Here is a 7537-nt window from a genome sequence, read left to right as displayed (position 1 = left end):
CCAAGAGAGAAACCTGGCAGTTCTTGAATCCTTTGGTTCCTTCGCCCCTACATTCTAACTCTAGTCTTGAGTCCTACTATTCTGTGCCATGGGCAAACAGCACAATCATGGTTAGGCACACCTGTGGTCGAACACAATCTTGTTGGCACTGTTCTCTTTTTAAAAGCCAATTAAACAACACCCCCACTGTGATAAATTGAATGAAGGTCCTCCAAAGGTGTCCACATCTAAATCTCTAGAATCTGTAAATATATGATGTCACAATGCAAAGGACAGTTAAGGTTGCTGAGGGAATTAAGATTACTATATAGTCAAATTTAAAGATTAAGGATATGCTGGATTATCCTGGCCAATGTGATTGCAAAGGTACTTTAAATGCGGGAGAGTCAGGCAAAAGAGTCGGTGTCACAGGGAAGTATCAGGAGAAAGACTACAGTCCAACAGGCCCTTGCTGGTTTTGAAGATGAAAGTGTAGCATCCAGCAAACGCGACAACAAATATCGGAGACTTTCAGGGTATCAAAGATGTTACTTTATTGGCCAAGTTTAACCTGCGCAGGGGCGAACTCTCAGTGTCCAGCGACACAGTGCCCACAAGGAGCTGCAAACGAGAGCCGCGCCGAGCGCTTACAACTACGTTCTTATATGGGGCGGGCAAGCAAGCGTTATACAGAAGCAGACGTGGCAGTTAGCAATTCGCTTACAAAGACCGTGCGGGAATTTCAAATCAAGCATTCTTGCATAAGGTGGGAAGGCAGGATGTTTGTTCATTAACCTAGTAATCTCCTGGCTCTAGCTAGCTAGTTTTCTATTTTCTCATTAAAAACTACAAAGCACTGCTTATCTAGCCTACCCAGGGGAGAGCATCTGCTCGACACAGGATGTTTGCTTAACTGCACTTTGTCTCTTTTATCATTTCTTTTTAGCTACAATGTGGTTCTTGTTTACTAAGGTTAAATTTAGTTCTTACTTTCCTTATTCCCAACAAAAGGAAGCCAGAGGCCAAGGAATACAGGCAGCTCCAGGAAGATGGAAAAGCAGGGAGACAGATTCTTCCTGTAACCCCTTGGAGGAATAAACTCTGATATCACCTTTATTTTAGACCAGTAAGACCTTTTGGTATTTCCAAACACCAGAACTGTAAGATAATGAATTTTTGTTATTTTTAAGACACTGAGGCTGTGGCAATTTGATACAGCTGCAGTAGGAGCCAAATTCACCGACCATCCTGATAAAGTCTATTTCCCTTGACTTTCTTTTCTTGGGCTTCAGCCTTGGGAGGATCAGTTTTGAGGCTTACCTCTTACCACTGTAACTGCCCTTTCCAGCAATTCCCTTCACTTTGTTTTCTAAAAAAGAGAAATTTTTGCAAGGGTTTTTGAGGCTCATGTTGCAGAAAATCCCTGTTTGCTAAAAATTAGTGATGTTTCCCAGAATGAAAAGGGAAGCATATTCTTACCATGAAACTTCATAGCAGCTTTTATTTGTTATTTATTATAATTGCAGTGTTTAGGTAACAGCAGGAAAAATCTGGAGATGATTGTATATATAGTATTTGAAGACAATCGATGTGAATTATCAGAGGACAGCCACTTTTTGTTAGAAATGCTCGAGAAATAGAGGCGAGAGGAACCAGGTGATCTGATCCAAGTGCCTTTATTTGATGCTGTGCTTACAGCAAGCTGAGTCAGGATCAACTCCAGCACGGTGGAAGAGGGAAGGCAAGAGTAAGGTTTTTAAAAGAAAAAGGGCTGGGTCTGTGAGGATAGGGGAGGGGTTAGTCTTTTGTTCTTCATGGGCAGGTGCCTGGGGCATTTCAGGATGTTAGCCAGGACAATGGGTTAGGTAAAGGGTGGGCTGTTCCCAGGTACAGGAGGGTCAGTCTGACCACAGGCCATTGTGACTGGTGCTGGATGTCTATTGTGAGAGGTGGGAGACAGTTTCCATTAAGCCTTGGGCTATCAGTTGAGTTGGGATAACTGAGTCCTGGGCAGTCCAGCCGTGTTGGAAAACTTGCCTGACCCTTTAACTTTTACTGTGCAGTTTTAATGGCTTTAGGTGAATTGTGGATTTTTCTTTGTTCTGCAGCATACTCTCTTGGTGAATACTAGGCTTTAAGAAGGGAGTCTGAGTGAGGCAGATTAGTAAGAAGCTAAGAAAATTCCTCAGCGAGTGGAATGGGGAAACTGAGACAGATAGTTAAACAGTCGATCAATTTACAGCCAGATAATAAATTGTTCAGTCTTATCTTCCCTAACCAAGGACAATTAGGAGTAAATGATTTACCCATTCCAGACTGTGCTAGGGGCAGACCCACCTTAGTCTGGGTTCTTTTCTGGTGATTTAAGCACCGCTGGGATCTGTGGGTGTGTGTGAATCTGTTTGACTCCCTAAACTGCTCCTTCTCTTTCTTAAAGTTACTTTTGTCTTTCACTCATTCTACAATTATATATTGAGTATATACTTTGTTATAGACACTGGGGATGCAGTGTAAACAAAACAAAAAGAAATTCCAGTTCTTATTGAGCTTACATTCACTTGTGGTTTCTATTTTATTTGATTTCCTAACTAAAAGTTTACAATCATATCAGCATAATGTATCAGGTAATTCTCGAGGTGCTGGAATATTGATTCCAAGACATTTACTGACAGAGGAGTGGATCTGCAAAAAATGACTTCACTGTGAGATTTTGAAATATCTCTTGTGCAATTTGTTCTCAGTTCATTTATAGAACAGGCATTGTATGCTGATTAACATTTATTGAACTGAGAAAAGTCCTATTATAATCTCTATGTGTTAGCTCTTTATGTGTATATACCAGGTAAGTTAATTATCATCTTTAAAATCAGAGAGCAAAGAAAAGATGGAAACAGGATGCAAATGACTGAAGTGGGTCTGACTGTTAGTTAATATTCTATTTATTTTTTCCTAAAAATGGATTCTGGTGTGATTGCAACAGACATTGTTCCACTCCCTATTGTCTCTACTAGCAGATATGTAAATCTGACTAGCCTCTGGCATTTAAAATACTTTAGTCTAAGTGTTGATGGGAGAGGCCACAGATCAGCAAATCTATTCGTGTGTAATCAGTTTATTAGTGACCCATTCCCATGGAAGAGAATGGGATTGGGTAGAGCAGGGGGTGAAAGGCAAAGTTTCAGGGCAGAGCAGGGCGGCAAAAGTAAGAGTGGCTGAAGACTAGGATGGCAAGCCCTCAGGCAGCCTGAGCCCCGGTGGCCAGTGGCCCAGTGGCCCAGAAGCCAAGAGTGCCCTGAGGCCCTGAGAGAGAGAAAGCAGGTCCTTTGTTCTGACAACTTATATAGTTGGTGGAATAGGAGGGAAAAAAGTTACATATTGATTAACAGGTAAATGTGGTGCCAGCTTTCCTGGGGGAATGTGACTATCCAAACTTAGGTATGTGTGGGGGTCTGTCAGCCTGAATCCTTATCTTGCTCCAGACTCCATTTGTTCATCTTGTTATAAAATAAATATGTGACAGGAGGCAGTTAATTAAAATTGGGGCACTTTCCCAAGTTATTTATGGGCTCTTTCTGTGAGCATCAGGAACTCACTCATAAAACAAATAGTGACCAGAGGTAGACAATTAACCAAAGTTGTTTTATGGGCTTCTTTGGGCACTGTGGACCCTCTCCTGCATTCCAGGCCTTGGGATGAAAGAACAGTTTCAAGGCTTTCTCTCCCAGATAGTGGAAATGCTACATTGAATTTCAAGGACTTCCCTTCTTTCTTGCTAACATAGTGTTTCTTGTGATATTGGAACACCTTGGCAATTTTATCAGACCAGGCTAAGGACTGCTGAGTTAGTGTGTGAGACCTATCCCCTTCCTCCTCCCTACCTCGGTTTACTGTTTATTCTACCTAATTGGTAAAAAGCGTTTCCTGGCAACCAGGATGCTAGATGCTGGCCCGTAACAGTATTGCAGTCTGAGAGTTCTTCCTATGCTGTCTCCTGCCTCATTAATACCTGACATTATGCCTTCTTATTATATTGTAAGTGCCTAACATTAATCTTTTTATTTCCAAGGTATCCATTTCAAAAGACATCCATCTTTAATAGACATTAACAGCTGTATGACACAGCTACTAGCAAAACAACTGGATAAGGAACGAGGTCACCCCATAAAAGATTTCTTTTTCAAAAAGTCCAGAGTAACCTCCATAACTGAGCCATTGCATGATCCCAATTTATCCTTCCTGCACCTTACTTCCTGCTCTTATACTTTAAATTAGCCAACACTAAAGCCTGTTGAACCCTAGGCTCCCCACCCTCACACCCTAATAAAGCCAGAGCCCCAGATTTGTTGTTTCTCTCCTTTGCCCACCCCCAGGCATTCCTAACTGAGGGTGCTACCATCAATAGTCTAAAGACCTATGGAACATTTTCATAACCAAATATTCTCCCAAGCATTAGTCCAGGATACAGAAACAGCTGTGCTGCTTCATCATATCTATAGGTCTGCCCACACCCCCACTCACCTCCCACATAACATTCATGTGAAATTTCATATTAGAATATCACTTGCCTGTGCAGCTCAGATTATCTCTTGTCCCTCTCAGTCATAGTGGTCATGGACTTGTTTATGCCCACTTAGTTTAACTTACCTTTCTTCTCTTTTTCATGTGCTTCAGGCAAACTCTCCTGGGGTCTCCCTTTTGTCCAAGGTTGAGTCAAACCCTGTGCATTCTTAGAATGTATCCATTCTTCTATCCCTGAGTTTCAGGAGCTTTAGACAGGAGCTCAAGTCCCTTGCAGTTGGGACCAAAAAGACTAGGTTGGGTTCTTCTGATAAAATTGTCTCAACAGATGTATAGTTTCAGTAGAGGCTAAAGAGCCTCTTGGCCTGTGTCTACTGCTTGAGACAAGGAACATTTGGAGAACTTGTGGGTAGGCTTGCCCCAACAATATTTTCAGGTTATTCTGGATTTGGGGTGGGTTCTGGTTTAAGAGAATGTATCCTGAGGGAAAACAAAACTGGGCACAATGATCTCAGCCCAGAAATAATGCCTTGTCATTAGGGGAGTATAGCTATTCTAATTGCAGCCCTAGGATTAAGACTCCAATTTTTGTCTATTCTAACATACACCCTCAACTGTATGTCTGTCATAACAAAGTCAAATTCATAAAGTATCCCAGAAAGCACTGTTTTCAAATAAACTCTGTTATATTCTGGTGTGCAAATTCCATTTATAAAAGTGCAGCCTAAAGAGAGGAAAACATCCTCTTCTCCAACATGGCTTTAAAATGTGGACCAGTACTCAGCTCTGACATCATGAGGACTCTAGGTATGGACAGTGGTTGGGAAAATTAAAGGGAGCAGTTGGAGGGACATAAGTGTTTAACAATAAAGCTGAGTGTGGCAACAACACCTAGAAAAATCGCGTGAAAGTCGATGAAATTCAGGACATAGAAAATACTCCTTGAAGACTGTTAGGTCTAAAAGGGCTGGTAAGGTGAGATTATTAAATTTATAGGGATAAGAAATCCTGAATTTCTACAATGCCAGCAAATACTGATATTTAATCGAATGTCAAATTACTTTTCAAAATAGAAAAAATAATGAAAAGTCCATATAGTACATGTAACACAGGAGGTCAAGCCTGAAGATCTCGAATGCTAATTCACATAAGCCAGAAAAATAACAAGGAGGACCTCGTGGAACAGACATAGCCTTTACTACTCACATTACAGGGAGCACCAATGGTGGCAAAGTAGGACCACACCTCCCTGAGTCTGAGACTTGTTTTCTGGCAGGGGTGTCCAACCTTCAGCCTGAGGGCTGCATGCAGCTCAGGATGGCTATGAATGCAGCCCAACGCAAAACTGTAAATTTACTTAAAACATTGAGGGATTTTTTGTGTGCGTGATTACGTGTTGCAATATATTTACTGTGTGGCCCAAGATAAGTCCTCTTTTTCTAGTGTGGCTCAGAGACACCGAAAGGTTGGACACCCCTGTTTTAGGGGGTCCCACACAAACAGGACATGTGTCTTACACATGACTCTAAACTATGTTACCTCAGTGTATACATGCAGAGGGGAAAGGTCAAAAAGCAGTCATAGAGGACAAGAAGCCACTCCTAAAAGGAAATAGGGAGGAAATTAAGGTTCATTTCCAAAGCAATACCCATTCCTTCTGGCCAAGGACCCTCCAGCAAGCCTTCCATTGTGGGATTTGGAGGAGCCATGCCCAGCACAACTGTACAGTCCAGCCAAACATTGCTCTTCCACCTCACGTTTTTCACATCACATTCTTCCAATAGGGGATCTGTGTGGGGAGCATGTTGGCACGTGGCATCCATATACTACAAATATAGTAAAGGCTGCACTCCAAGACCAACAATGCAAGACAAAACCCAAAGAGACCTAAGAGAAGGGAATGTCACCAGGAACCTAGAGAATTCCACCAAGTTGTAAAGTGATCAGAGGCTATGGCCGATATATGTTTAATCTCAGCTCTTAGAGCAGTTAAAGCCTGATACACATTGTGGTGTATATGCAACAGCCTGTGCAGAATGGCACAGGTACCAGCCTGGGCAGCAGTGAATAAGTCTAGTGCCATTCTATTCTGCAGCACAACTTTCCTCATTTGATTTACCTCATCAGCAACCAGGGCTATAGTGTATCTAGTGTGATTAAGAGCTATTGCAGTGTGATTTGCTAGGGCTTTAATGGCTTCATGGGTTAGAATAGTACCTTCAGGGGGCACAAAAGTGGCTAGAGGACACAACCACCAGTCAGTGCTTGACTTGATAGTATGAGTCCCAATTTATAATGAGTCCCAATTTATAGGGATTTGATAGGATAAGTCCCAATTTATAATGAGTCCCAATTTATGAGTCCCTAAAGTGAGTCCCAATTTATAGGGACATTTAGAAGAGTAACACTTGCCCTGGAGCATATGGTTTATCCCAGGTGCAACACCCAGTCCAGTTAAATGGGAGGTAAGCCAACCGTATTGGCCACAGGCCCACAGAGCTCCCCATGGGACTGAGTGGGCCTATCCCTGCTAGTATATTGTCCCCAGTGGTCAGTAGCAGTCATTACTGTTGTCTTCTTGCATAAGACTGCTGACATGCACCCCATGAGCTGAACAGTCTCATTTATAGTACCATTTCTACATTCAATACATATGGACACAGGTTGTCACACCTCTACCTGTAATGCTGACAGCCACCCAACAATGTCCCAGATTGCATATAAAACCCATGGCTTGGTGCAGTTGGCCTGTTGTTCTCTCATGAGGGAAAATACCTTTTCATGCATCTGCTCAAAGAGGAGTCAGGAGCCTTCTAGCCTTGCCACCAGTCCCAAGGTGTTTGGTTCACAGGACAGATCCACCATGGTAGGCCGAAGGAGGCAGCAGTGGGAAATTCAATGCAGACCCAGTAATCAGAGCAGTTGCTGATGGCTACTAGCCTACCGGCCCACTGTGGAAAGGAGTTTCCAGAGCAGAGCCTAAGGGTGATAAGAAAGATGTTTAATAGGAACTAGTAAAACTAGGTCTTGGCAGTCTGGC

Source organism: Phyllostomus hastatus, unplaced genomic scaffold (assembly GCF_019186645.2).
Source record: "Phyllostomus hastatus isolate PE091 unplaced genomic scaffold, TTU_PhHast_1.1 phas_scaffold_28, whole genome shotgun sequence".
Classification (NCBI taxonomy): Eukaryota; Metazoa; Chordata; class Mammalia; order Chiroptera; family Phyllostomidae; genus Phyllostomus; species Phyllostomus hastatus.
The sequence above is the reverse complement of the archived record's forward strand: the minus strand, read 5'-3'. Positions refer to the sequence as shown.